The 14,915-nt window shown below is 37.6% G+C and overlaps 1 protein-coding gene across 2 annotated transcripts in view; it reads left to right on the top strand.

The window, feature by feature from the left end:
• The first annotated feature begins 5,242 nt into the window (after positions 1-5,242).
• Positions 5,243-14,915, top strand: part of LOC102728655 (putative MAGE domain-containing protein MAGEA13P) — a 235,361-nt gene continuing 225,688 nt past the window's right edge. The window contains exon 1 of one of the 2 annotated variants that reach the window (XM_081809403.1): positions 5,243-5,287. The gene's annotated coding sequence lies outside the window, so the exon portion shown is untranslated. The remainder of the gene's footprint in view (positions 5,288-14,915) is intronic. The other variant, XM_081809402.1, reaches the window with a different exon arrangement.

Below are 14,915 nucleotides of genomic sequence, written 5' to 3'. Positions count from 1 at the left end.
ACGTCGCTCAGCGGAGCAGACTTTTAAAAGTTCTGATTTTGTGCTCCGCGGCTCTATCACTTGCCAGAAGCGGCCGACGGAGGCCCCTCCCCTGCCGTCTATCCTCCCGAATATCGCCTCGGATTCACTTCTCCTCACGTCCTACCTTCCAGAAAGTGGTCGCTTTTTTGTTCAGAGAGTTGTTGCTATTCCTTTCTTCGATCTCCTGTTGAGTTTGTAGGTGTTCAGAATGGTTTGATCCCTATCCAGCTGAATTCCTGAGAGGAGACGAAATCCAGGTCTCCTACTCCTCCGCCATCTTGCTTCCTGTAATTGCTTTTTTAAGTTATGAACTTCACTAAGTTAATTACTCAGCATTACTTTTAGATTCTCTTTGTTGCCACTTAGATTGATATTTTTTCATTATTCTAGAGTGTATCCTCCAAGGGTGCTTTCAAAGAGGGTCACTGTGCAGTCAGTATCTTTTATGAAGCTATCCAGGCCTGAGAATCTTTATTTCCACCTCACATTTAAATGACAGTTGAGGGACACCTGGGTGGCTCAGTTGGTCGAGTGTCTGCTTTCGGCTCAGTTCATGATCCCAGGGTCCTGGGATGGAGTTCTGCATCGGGCTCCTTGCTCAGTGGGGAGCCTGCTTCTCCCTCTCCCTCTGCCGCTCCCCCTGCTTGTGCTGTCTCTGACAAATAAGTAGATAAAATCTTTAAAAAATAAATGACAGTTGGGTTGGAAATAAAATCCTAGCTTCAAAATTCTTTCTCTTTGATTTTTAAAAATATTACTTCATTGTTTTCTTGCATACACTTATTAAGTCTGATGTCAATGTGATTCATATTCCTTTGTAGATTATCTTACTTTCTCCCTCTAGACATTTTATACTTTTCTCTTTGTCATTAAAGTTCTACGGGTTTCCCCATAATATATCTAACTGAGAGTGTTGGGGTTTTTTGCCGTTCGTTACTTTTTCCTTTATCCATACATTCTAATATGTAAAACAATTTACTTAGTATGTTTTTTCTGTTCATTAGACTCTCCCAAATAGAGTGTCGTCTCCAAGAGGGCAGGGTTTCATGTTTGCCTAACTAATATAATTCAAGTGCCCCAAACAATGCTTGGCCCGTAGCAGTTATCTATAACTAGATGTTGAATGGATGAATAAATGGCGCATTACATTTTGGTAATTTGTAGCCACCTCATTTCATAGTAGGAAAATATACTCGTGGCTTTATTCGGATTACAACTCTTTCATATGCAACCTATGACTATTCAAAATTCCCTATTTCCATAGTAGAACTTTCTATTGTACTGGAACCTGAAGGGCACAACTGACCATCTCTCTCTTTTGGCAATGGTTCAACTATTAGAAAAAATTTCTGTCAAAGCCTGCTGTGTGCCAAGGTTGTCCTAGGTGCTGAGGATAAAAGGTGATCAAGACACAGTGTTGCTGCCATCAGTGAGCTAGCTCACACTCTAGTATGTGAGACAATCAGTTAAATGGATGATCACAATGAAGTATGGAAAATGTTAATGAAGATAAAGGAATAACTAGTTTCTTTAAGAATGTTAGACAGGTAGGAGGGGTGGGTGTGTTAAGTGGAGGGACTAGAATGTGTAAAAACAAAGAGCTGTGAGAGACCCTGGAATGTTTGGGAGGTGGTAAGGAGTTTCATTGGACTGGACTGTACATGGCATGGTAGGGATGGGTGGGAGTAAAATCGGGCTTCATAGTGATCGCAAGTGCAATTCTACGTCCATAACTATGGAGATCCTGATGATGAAAGTATAAGGCTATTATCAGATTATGGAGCAAGGATATTTCAAGTATATTATTCTGTGCAATGTGTCAACTTCAGTTATTACTTCTTGGTGATTTACATGTTTGGTTTCCTTCTCCTTTACCCAGGCAACAGTCCCATCTTTAGAATTTTCAGTTGTCCTTCTCTCATGATTTATAATTTTTTCCATTCAAGGATCACAATGCATTTCTTTTTGTCCTGTATATCATGGATGAATGATGACATGAGGCTGAGCCACCATCCGTTTTGTGAATAATGCTGCAGTCAATGGAGAATCATATGGTGGGGTATGTGGGGATGTGTATATGTGTGTGAAGGGATATGGGTAAGGAATAACAGGTGTTCAATGAAAATCACCTTTTACAATGGATCCATTAGGAAAAAATTATTGCAAATTGCCTACTGATTTACATAGATCTCAGATCAACTGAGAATTTTTTTTCAATCGTGGGAAGCTCTCCGATGTGTATTCACTCTAAATTTGGAACTTATTCTTAGCGAACTTGGTCACTTATGCCATTATCTACTATTTAGATTAATTCAGTCAAATGCTGAAATGTGAATTTTTAGGTATCATTCTTTTTTGAAAAAAATAATCAGAAGTATTCATTTTGGCCAAAAACATGCAGTTTCTATGGATATAATTTGAACTCAAATTAATCCTAAAAATAAGAACATGTACATGCTTGATTATTTCCAGAGATGATGCATATTACTGTCAAGACTTTGACACGTTTTAACAATTCAACAATTTATTCTTCATCTCAAGTTGTTGAAGTGTGAATAGACTGCTAATAGTCATCTTTATTTTTATTGAATGTTGACATGACCTTAACTTTTTGTTATTTCTATCGACTTCCTTATTCAACCATATTTAGTTCTATCTTGCCTGTTCTATCTTCCGTAGAATTTTAGAAAAATTTTGAGATAATTTTGGATTTACAGAAAAGTTTTAAATATATTAATGTTTCTTTAAACCTTTTCCTCAGCTTCCTCTAATGTGAACATCTTATGTAACCATTTTGTGTGTGTGTGTGTGTGTGTGTGTGTGTGTAAACAAAGAAACGAACATTGATACAATTCTATTAACTAAATTACAGACTTCATTTGGATTTTGCCAGCTTTTCCACTAATGGCCTTCTTTCTGTTTCAGGATGCAGTCCAGCATCGCGCATTGCATCTAGCCATCCTGTCTCCTTAATATCCTACAATCTGTAACAGATTCTCAGTCTTTCTTGTCTTTCATGACCTTGACACTTCTGAAGAGTAGTTGTGAGAAAGTTTGGTGCATATCTCAATTTGGATTTGGCTGGTATTTTCTAATGATTACATCTAGGTTATGGATTTTTAGAAAGAATACCACAGAGGTGATATGTCCTTCTCATTGCATCATATCAAGGACACATGATATAAACTTGCCTTATTACTGGTGATGTTAGCATTAATCATTTGGTTAAGATAGTGTCTACTTGTCTTCTTTATTGTAAATTTACTATGTTTCCTTTTCCATACTCTATTCATTGGGAACGAGTCACTGAAGTTCAGCCCACACTCAAGGGAAAGGAATTAAGCTCCAGCTCCTGGAAGGAAGATTATCAAAGAATTTGTGTACATATGTTAAAGCCATCACAGTAATTAGTGAATTTGGGGCAATATACTTTGAACTGAGCAAATATACTGTTCCCCCCCCACTAATTTTCACATTCACTTGTGGATCATGCTTATAGCAATTATTACTATAGTGTTCTAATAATGGTTTTCTATTTCCATCATTCCTTCTATATTTATTGGAATTTCTCTTTATGAAAAGTATGTCCCTTTCCTCCCATTTATTTATTTATTCAATCATTTATTTATATCCATATGGACTCATTAACATTTATTTTATTATTTGGGCTATAATACAATACTATTATTTATTGTTGTTGCTCAAATTGATCAAGCTTTGATCATTGGGCACTTTCAGATGGGCACCTGTGTCCTTTTAACATGCCTTATCTTTTTTTTTTTTTAAAGATTTTATTTATTTATTTGAGAGAGAGAGAATGAGAGACAGCACAAGAGGGAAGAGGGTCAGAGGGAGAAGCAGACCCCCCGCCGAGCAGGGAGCCCGATGCGGGACTCGATCCCGGGACTCCAGGATCATGACCTGAGCCGAAGGCAGTCGCTCAACCAACTGAGCCACCCAGGCGCCCCATGCCTTATCTTTTTTTATTTTTAAAGCACATCTTACTTTCTGACACTGACAGATGTCCCATGCTCATCTATGTTTGTTGTTCCAGTCCTAGATTCAGGCATTTCTCCTGGGAACCTTGATTCCTTTCATGTAGGAACGGTATTTGGAAACCAAGGCATAGGCTTGTTGTACTTGTTGCTGCTGGGCTGCCATTGCTTCCCTGCTCTCTCAGTGGACAGGTATTGGAAATATATGTTTGTATACTAACTCATGTATATACAAACATCTACATTTATTTCTCTATCTATCTGTCTCAATGGTTCTCAACTGGGGGTGTTTTTACAATTCTCCCAAGGGACATTTGGCAGTTCCGTTAGACATTTTTCTTTGTCACAACTGGGGGGATGCTACTGGCATCTAGTGGGTAGAGGGCAGAGATGCTGCTAACCATTCTACAACACACAGGACAGCTCCCCACAACAAAGAATTATCTGACCCAAAATGTCAATAATGCTGAGATGGAGAAACCCTGAACACATTTTAAAATAAATGTAACTCATGTTGATATCTCCAACTACAGTTCATCACTGAAGGGTTCATTCTGTCCTTGTTCCCTTGCTTATCTGTAACCTCGTTCTCCAGTGGTGAGAAATCTGTTTCCTAGTATGCACAATATGTTTATAAAGAAGTTTCAGGATTGCTAACCTATACAGGGTGAGAAAAAATATAAACCAGAGTAGGATATGTATGTATAGCTCCTTTTGCCTTTGTCCTTAAAATATCCTGTCAGTTCCATATATTCCCCACCCCTTTCAGCAAGTTGTATCATACATTTTGTATTAAACTCATTCGTCAGTTTGCATTCAATCCTGGGATCCCTGACATCCAGGTTATTTTTTTATTTAAAAAAATTCATACATTGAAGTTCATCACTTTATGAGGCAGCTTTGTACTCAATCCCACTCTCCTCTCAGAACCTCCGGCAACCCTGATTTATTTTTTTCCCTATATATTGGCCTTTACTGGAACGTCAGTTTAGTCTAATCTCTTTCCCTTAACAAAATGCATTTAAAATGTATCCATGTTGTGTGAATCAATAGTTCGTTCTTTTCAAATTGCTGAATCATATTCTATTGTATGTTATGAATGTGCCACAGTTTGTGTATCCACTCACTGTTTGAAGGACATCTTGGTTATCTCCATTTTTTGGCAATAGCAAATAAAGCTGCTGTACACATTTGCATACATATCTTTGTGTGAACATAAGTTTTCAGTTCGCTTGGGTAAACGTCTAGGAGTAGGACTGCCTGGTCATCTGGTAAGTGCATATTTAACTCTATTACGAAACTGCCAAATTGTTTTCCAGAGTAGATATACCATTTTTCCATTCCCAACAGCAATAAATGAGCATTCCTCTTACTCAGCATTCTCAGGAATGTTTCATATTAGCAGGTTCTTTTATTTTGGCCATTTTAATAGATATGTATGGATCTCTCATCGCGGTTTAATTTGTGTTTCTCCAATGGCTAAAGATTTTCAGCATATTTTCATATGTTTATTTTCCATTTATATATCTTCTTCAGTGAATTATCTCTTAACACATTTTCATTGTGTCAGTTTCTTGTTCAGTTTTAATGTTGTTTTTTATATATTCTGGATACAGGTCCTTTATTTGATATGTAATTTCCTTCCAGTATGTGACTTATCTTTTCATTCTCTTAACAATTCTTTCATAGGGGAACAGATTTTTTTAACTTGGACTTTTTATTTTGAGATCATTGTAGATTTACATGCAGTTGTAAGAAATAATAGAGATCTCATGTATCCTTTACCCAGATTCCTCCAATGGCAACACCTTACAAAACTGTAGTACAATATCACAACCAGGATATTGATATGGATAGAGTCAAGATAAAGAATATTCTAACCATCACAAGGATCCCCCATGTTGCCCTTTTATAGCCAAACCCACTTCCCCCCAGACCCCACATCTGGCAGCCACTAATTTGTTTTCCATTTCTATACTTTTGTTATTTCAAGAATGTTATATAAATGGGATCATGTAATATGTAAGTTTTGGGGATTGGCTTTTTGTCCCAAAGCATAATTGTCTGGAGAGTCATTCAGGTTATTGTGTGTATCAGTAGTCCATTCATTTTTATTGTTGAGTAATATTCCATGGTGTGGATTGCCACAGTTTAACAGTTCACCCACTCCAGGACATCTGGGTTCCAATATAAAGAAAGCTGTTACAAACTTTTATGTGCAGGTTTATGTGTGAACATAAGTTTTATTTTCTCTGGGATAAATGCCTAAGAGTGCATTTGCTAGGTCATGTGGTGATGCCATTTTAGGGGTTTAAAAAACTGTTTGGGGCACCAGGGTGTTTCAATCGGTTAAGCAGCCAGCTCTTGATTTTGGCTCAGGTCATGATCTCAGAGTTGTTAGGTCGAGCCCCACATCAGGCTCCACGCTGGGCGTGGAGACTGCTTGGGATTTTCTCTCTCCCTCTGCCCACTGCCTCTCTCTGGCTAAAAGAAAAAAAAGAAAGAAAGAAAGAAAAGAAAAGAAATTGCCAGACTGTTTTCTATTGTAGCTATACCATGTTACATTCCCACCAGAAATGTGTGTGATCCAGTTTCTCTGTATCTTCACAAGCATTTGGTGTTGTCACTATTTTTTACTTTAGCCATTCAGAAAGGTATGTAGTAATAGCAAATTTGCATTTCCTTAATGTCTAATAATGCTGAGCATCTTTTCATATGCTTATTTGCCACCTGTATATCCTCTTCAGTAAAATATCTGTTCTTGTCTTTTGCCCATTTTCCAATTGGGTTCTTTGGTTTGTTGTTGTTGGCTTTTTTCAACTGTTGAGTTTGAAATTTCTTTATATATTCTAGATATCAGTCCTTTATAGGATATGTGGTGTGCATGTTTTTTCTCCCAGTCTGCAGCTTGTCTTCTCATTTTCTTAACAGGGTCTCTCATAGAGCAAAAATCTTATTTTGATGAGGTCCAGTTTATCAAATTTTTCTCTTATGGATTGTACTTTTGGTGTCAAATTTAAGAAATGTTTTCCTAGCCCTAGATCCTGAAGATATTCTCTGATTTTTTTTAAATTTAATATTTTTATGTTTTATATTTAAGTCCATGGTATAAAGTTAATTTTTTATAAAGTGTGAGCCTAGGTCAAGGTTCTTTTTCTTTTCCAGTTGCTCCAGCACAAGTTTTAGAAAAGCCTATCATTCCTCCATTGAATTGCTATTGCACTGTTCTCAGAAATCAGTTGAGCAGTGGTGCTTGGGTGACTCAGTCAGTTAAGTATGTGACTCTTGATTTCAGCTCTGGTAATGATCTCAGAGTTGTGAGATCAAGTCCCACGTCAGGCTCCACACTGAGCATGGAGCCTGCTTTAGATTCTCTCTCTCCCTCTCCCTCTGCCCTTCCTGCCCACCCCCTCAGCTTGCATGCATGTGTGTGCTCTTTCTCTCTCTCAAAAAAAAAAATCAGTTGAGCATATTTGTGTCTATCTATTTGTAGGTTCTCTATTCTATCCTGTTGATTTATATGTCTGTTACCCTGTAATACCACAGTCTCAATTACTCTAACCATATAATGTCATGAAATTATATAAACTGTTTCTTCCCCCTTTATTCTTTTTCAAAATTGTCCTAGATATTATAATTCTTTTGTCTTTTCATATACATTTTAGAAGACTCTTTTCTATATCTACAGGAAGTCTTACTTGGATTTTGATAGGAATTACATTGAACATGTATATCACTTTGGGAAGAATTGACATTTTTAGGGATACCTGGGTGGCTCAGTCGGTTAAGTGTCTGCCTTCGGCTCGGATCATGATCCCGGGGTCCTGGGATCGAGTTCCACATCAGGTTCCTTGCTCAGTGGGAAGTCTGCTTCTCCTTCTCCCTCTGCCTACCACTCTGCCTACTTGTGCTCTCTCTTTGGGTCAAATAAATAAATAAATAAATAAAATCTTAAAGAAAAAAAGATGCTTTAAAAAAAAGAATTGACATTTTTAGCATATTGAATCTTACAATCCACGAACATGATATGTCTCCAGATATTTAGACCTTTGATTTCTTTCACCAATGCTTTATAGTTTTTAGCATGTTTTGTGTTATTATATTTGCACATAAGTATTTTTTGCCAATTGTAAATGATATTATTTTTTTATTTCATTATCCATGTTGTCAATGCTGGTATATATACAATTGATTTTTGTATGTTTATCTTATATTCTGTGATCTTGCTGAAATCACATATTAGTGGGGCACCTGGATGGCTCAGTCATTAGGTATCTGCCTTTGGCTCGGGTCGTGGTCCCAGGGCCCTAGGATCGAGCCCCACATCAGGCTCCCTGCTCGGCGGGGAGCCTGCTTCCCTCCTGTCCCACTCCCCCTGCTTGTGCTCCCTCTCTTCCTGTGTGTCTCTCTGTCAAATAAGTAAAATCTTTAAAAAAAAAAAAAAAGAAATCACATATTAGTTCCAGGATTTTTTTTTGTAGACTTGGAATTTTCTATGCAGACAACCATATCATCTGAAAATGGATCAGTTTCCTTTCTTCCTTTCAGATCTGTATGCCTTTTCTTTCCTTTGTTTGCCGTAATTGCACTGACAGCAATTCTTGCACTGTGTTGACTGAGTGGTGAGAGTGGACGTCTTGCCTTATTCCTGACTTGGTGGGGAAAGGGGGTATTTTTTTTCCCCTCAAGTTTTTATTTAAATTCCAGTTAGTTAACATACAGTGTAATATTTGTTTCAGGTGTAGAATTTAGTGATTCAACACTTACATACAACAGCTGGTGCTCATCATAAGTGCCCTCCTTTTTACCTATCACCTATTTAACCCATTCTCCCACCCAACTCCCCTCTGGTAACCATCAGTTTGTTCTCTATAGTTGAGAGTCTGTTTCTTGGTTTTCATCTCTTCTGAACCCCCATGTTCATTTGTTTTGTTTCTTAAATTCCACATATGAGTGAAATCCTATGGTGTTTGTCTTTCTCTAACTTATTTTACTTAGCATAATACTCTCTAGCACCATCCACGTCCTTGCAAATGGCAAGATTTTATTCTTTTTTATGGCTGAGTAATATTCCATTGTATTTTCTTTGTCCATTCATGAGTTGATGGCCTTTTGAGCTCTTTCCATAATCTGTCTATTGTAGGTAATGCTGCTATAAACATTGGGGTGCATGTATTCCTTAGAATTAGTATTTTTGGGTAAATACCTAGTAGTGTAACTGCCGGATTGTAGGGTAGTTCTATTCTTAACTTTTGAGGAACCTCCATACTGTTTTCCAGAGTGGCTGCACCAGTTTGCATTCCCACCAACAGTGTAAGAGGGTTTTAGAGGGGGGTATTTTTAGTCTGTCATCTCTAAATATAAAGTTAGCTTTAAGCTTTTCTATATTCTCTTTATGAAATTGAGAAAATTGCCCTCTATTGCTATTTTTCTAAATGCTTTTTTAAATAATGGATTTTGATTTTTATCAAATGATTTTTTTTTTGCTACAATTAACATGGTCATGCAGTTTTTTTCTTTAGCCTATTAATATGATAAATTACATTGATTGATTTTTTAAGATTTTATTTTTAAGTAATCTTTACACCCAATGTGGGGCTCAAACTTAAAACCCCAAGATCAAGAGTTGCATGCTCTACCAACTGAGCCAGCCAGGCACCCCTGATTTTAATTACTGAACCAGTCTTGTGTCCCTGGAGAGCAAAAAACTCTTTCTTTTTGATTTTTAAATTTAGGTTGAAATTTTTAATTTTGAAGAAAATCTAGTTTTTAATGGATTATACTTTTTGGTGTTCTATCTAAAATGTCATTACCAAAATCACACAGATTTTCTGTTTTCATTTACAAGTTTTATATTTTTATGTTTTACATTTAACTCTAAAATGCATTTTGACTCAATTTTTATCTAAGATGTAAAGTCTGTGTCTATATTTTATTTATTTATTTGTTTATTAATTAATTTATTTACTCCCGTATTTACTTAACTTACTTATGGCTGTCCACTTGTTCCAACACCATTTGTTGAAAAGACTGTCCTTTCTCCACTGAGTTGGCTTTGCACCTTTTGTCAAAAATTACATGAATACATCTGTGTGCGCCTATTACTGGACTCTATTCTCTTCCCTTGATTTCTATCTATTCTTTCACCAATACCACTATCTTAATCATTGTAACTTCTCAGTATGTCTTGTAATCGGGCACGTAATGCCTCCAACTTTATTTTTTTCAATACTGTTTTAGCTATTCTAGTACCTTTGCCCTTCCAAATAGATTTTAGAATCAATGCCTTGAGCATAGTTTGAACTCAATAAGAATATGTTTATTTAGTAATGACAGCTACCATTCATTGAGTGCTTACTATATACCAGGAACTTAAATCATTTAATTTTCACATTAGACTTTTATGATGGGAACTAATTTTAATCTTCACTACACACATGTGAACATTGAGGTTCAGAGGGGTTAAGTATCCTGCCCAAATTCATGCAAGTTGTAGGCAATTGCTGAGATCTGAGCCAAGGTGTTAAAAACTGATGTAAGCAATTTGGTAGTTCAACAATTGTCAGGTTGTTTTGGAAAATATTGTTGGCTCTATGACCCTCCTACCTGGCGGTAAATTACAAAGAAAGCAAGCCTCAGGTACATACAAGCATAAATTAGTAAGGCCTAATTAGTCCTGCCACCTGTTCTGAGGATTTGGTGAAATCCCACTGTGTCCTTGGGCACTATGCCAGTTAGTAATGTATTACTTCTCAGCGCCAAACCTATCTTTCTTTGCCTACTTTGAGACACTGGAGTTTGACCCTGCTGACTACAGTTCTCCTTTGCCTGCCACCCCCCCCACCACCGCCCCGTTAAGCTCTACCAACAGAGTACAGTGATGGAGACTGCAAGGCGGGGGCCAGAAGCGACTCTTCTTCCAGTGTGCTGTTTACCTCATGGCAGCAAGCACTTCAGTTCATGGAGAGGCCCCTCAACCTTCATAGTTCAACAGTGCACACAGTCTGGCAAACTTCCTCACCTCCAGAGCAGCAGGGCACTCTTGTACATCAGAGGCAGGCACCCTCTGGCAAGTTTGTCACCACAGTGGCTGCAGCTCTCACAGTTCCCAGCAAGAGCTCCACCCCCAAAGTTTCCTCATTATCACAGAAGTGCACCACAACTTTGTGACAGCCACCGCTGCTCCCCAGAAATCTGAAACTCAGCCTTGCAGGGGCTCTGCCTCTAAGGGTCCAAGTTCCTTTCTCATTCACGTTTCCCTCAGCATTTGCTACCTCTGTACACCTTGGAATTCTCTTTTCCCCCTTTAATAGTTAACTGCCATTTACCTAATTGATAATACTTCATATAATTTTCCACATTCAAATTACTAGTGTCAATTCTCTCTTCTGACTGAACCCTCAGACACTCTATTAAATGCCTTATCTAAATGGGTTTCTCAAGGCCAGGACAATGATATTTTGACATCAGGGAACAGCCAACATCTAGTCAGATCATGCGCATCAGCCAACACTTAGTCCTCCTTTTGTAGCGGGACTCTGGGCCAAGTGGAGTTGCTTCAGGACTCAGGATGTTACTCTTCATTGGTTATTGGACTTTGTTCAAGGATAAGTGAACTTGTACAATCATATATTTTGAACAACATTCATTTTGTCAATGATATGTTTCTAATACCTTTTATGCCAATTAACAGTCTCTGGTATAGATTTAGATAACACTATTGAAAGCACTTACTCTAGCCAACTTTGGAGTGTAGAGGCCTGATTTAAGGTCTTTCAAATAGTAACAGCTCACTAAGCAGTCCTGGAGTGTGGATTCCTGATCAGGAAACTTTACTGGTAGCTAACCACCCCTAGTTATAGATTTAATGCTACCTTACATAGTTGTCTGCATCAACCTGTTTATACCAAAATATTTTAAAATAAATCATCATAGCAAGTCTACTGTTTAACACTATGCTTGACAACATATGGGATATCACAATGACTTGATTTATATAAACTGGCTGAGAACAAGGCCCAGTTCTGCATAATTCTTGGTCTATAGCAGGGATCTACAAGTTACAGCCCACTTGGGTTAAACCCGGTGTAACACATTTTATAAAGATTTATTGGATCACAGCCATGCCCAGTCCTTTATATATCATTTTGGCTGCCTTTGTCTATAATGGCAGAATTGGGTCATGACAGACAAAAAGTCTAAAATTTTTACTATCTTTATAGAAAATGTTTACTGACCACCATGAGTCATGTTTAAGAAAAGATCTTAATTTGATTATTATTATAAGAGCACTGAAAGCCATCAGGTATCTTCATTGAAGATTAGAAGGAATAATGGTGAGACCATAAGTATAGACTTCATTCATTTCTAGTTCCCATCATCAGTAAGTAATTTAGAAGCTTTGAAGTGATAAAACAGGTTAAAGCTGGAAAAGCCTTCATTTTCAGAAGTGGAAATTAATACTCAAAAGGATCTTAGAGAAAGGCAGTAGTGACATTCAGCTTGCTGACTTTTACTTAGTACACTTCTCTTTCTGTTACACAATGTGTCTCCAGCTGGAATACCTATGCCTTGAAGATACATGAAATCATGAAAAGAGAAATGGTGGAGGTGGTACATCAACCCACCTCCACCGTCCCTGACTTTCGTGACCTCAGGCAACTTGCTTAACTTGTCTTAATTCATACATCTGTAAAATGGGTTGTTTTATGTATGAGTTAGTCCAGGTAAAGTGTTTAAAATAATGCCTGGCACATAGTAAACACTTATTAAAAATTAGCTATTATTAGTAGTCTCAAAGCATTATTATTCCCAATTATACATGAAGATTTGGAAGAAAGAAACTTTTTTTAAATTTAAAACAAATATAAACATATTGATTAGAATGCATTTGCATGCATTTAGAAGATAAAATATGCAATCTAAAAGCAATATATTAAAGTCTGCCCCTCTGTGGGGGAACTTGACTAGGAAAGTTAGAGAAGCTCTGTGCCCTACCCTGTGGTTTCTCATTCCTGTCTGCTCACAAGTCCTCTGACTCCAGTGTCTGTGTGACTCCTGCTTCAATGGAGGGGCTTCGTGGCTCTAATAAATCCACATTTACATTTCCCTCTGGAGCTGCACGGAGAGAAGCTCTCTGTATCTATTAAAGTGAGCTGACTGAAAAATTATGACCATTGTTTTCCCCCAAAAAATTGCCTAATGAAGAAACTCACCTAGAATTTTGCACTTTAACTTAGGGATGATGCATAGTCATCCCATTCTTCTTCTGATGCTGGTTTCTTAATTATATACTGCAGGGGAAACACAGAGTGAACAGGCAAGGCCCCTTGGGCCTATTATGCCAATACGATGTAGAGAGTAGGTTGCCTTGTTACTGCTTGTTCCAAAATTTCTCATTAATGTGATTAATATGGATAGAACTGTCAACTTTCATTTTCACTACACAATAAAACAAGCCTAACCTTGTACCCGTGAGGCAACAGCTCGAGAGGCAGAGGAGATAAAATTAGGATCTCATTAAAATCGAGTGCATTATGATTTTTGATATTAGAAACTCAAAATATATTGTATTAACATGACTAAATTTGCCATTTGACTAAGTAAGTCATAAATTGATCAGTTTTTGGAAAAGTCTAGACATAGCCTTTAAAGACTGGGACAAATTGTCCAAAAATGTTTCTTGACATTCTCGGAAGGATGTGAGGGTAGGAAAGATATTAATATTGTAGAAATCTCTTAAAGGGAACACTTCCAGGAAATACTTGGATAAAACAACCAAATAAATTCATTGCGAGGGGGCGGATATAAAAGCAAACCAAATGAATGTTTGGGGTTGTGGAGAAGGGCCTGTCCTTTCCTGAGGACCCACTGTGTGCTGGGAGAGATGCGAGATGCTGAGAATTCAGTGCTAAACAGGGAAAATCTTTGCCCTGACAGAGCTCATAGTGGGGCTCATTATGGAGGAGAAGACGGGAAAGTAAGCACTTCTGCAGCGCAATTGGTAAGTAATAAAATAGAGGCATTCTGAGCATTCTACAGGAACATACAAAGGAGGAGTACATAACAAGGCTGGGAATGGCAAGAGAAGTACTCTGCAGAAAGTATCCCTTCAGCTAAGTTCTAAAGGAGAAAGAGCTAGGGAATGTATAGGCAAATTTACACTGGGAGCAAGAAAACCCCTAGCAAAGGGACGGACCTCAAACAATTAAAAATGGAATTACCATACAATCCAGCAATTCCACTTCTGGGTATATACCCAAAAGAATTACAAGTAAGGACTCAAGCAGATATTTGTACATCCATGTTCGTAGAATCATTATTTATAATGGCCAAAAAGTAGAAGCAATCCAAATATCCATTGATGGATGAATGGACAAATGAAATATCCATACAATGGAATATTATTCAGCCTTAAAAAGGAAGGAAGTTCTGACACATGCTACAACAAAAATTAACCTTAAAGACATACTGCTAAGTGAAAGAAGCCAGACACAAAAAGACAAATGTTGTATGATTCCACTTATAGGAAGTACGTAGAATAGTCAAATTTACAGAGAGAGAAAGTAGAATAGTGGTTACCAGGGGCTAGGGGTAGAGAGAGATGGGAGTTGTTATTTAATGGGTACAGAGGTTCAGTTTGGGAAGATGAAAAAATTGTGGAGATGGATGGTGGTGACAGTTGCACAACAGTGTGAATGTACTGAATGCCACTAAACTGGTTAAAATGGTAAAATTTTGTCTTACATATATCTTACCACAGTCAAAGAATAAAAGAAGGGATGGAGACACCAATATTTTTCCCTTTTGAGATTAAATGTTATTAGGACATCATTGATGTTTGAGATGAGATGGTCCCAGCTGAGATCAGTGGGCAGGAACAAAGACCAGCAGTCCCTT

Source organism: Leptonychotes weddellii, chromosome X (assembly GCF_054177405.1).
Source record: "Leptonychotes weddellii isolate Sample4059 chromosome X, ASM5417740v2, whole genome shotgun sequence".
Classification (NCBI taxonomy): domain Eukaryota; kingdom Metazoa; phylum Chordata; class Mammalia; order Carnivora; family Phocidae; genus Leptonychotes; species Leptonychotes weddellii.
This window is presented reverse-complemented; position numbering and strand designations above follow the sequence as displayed.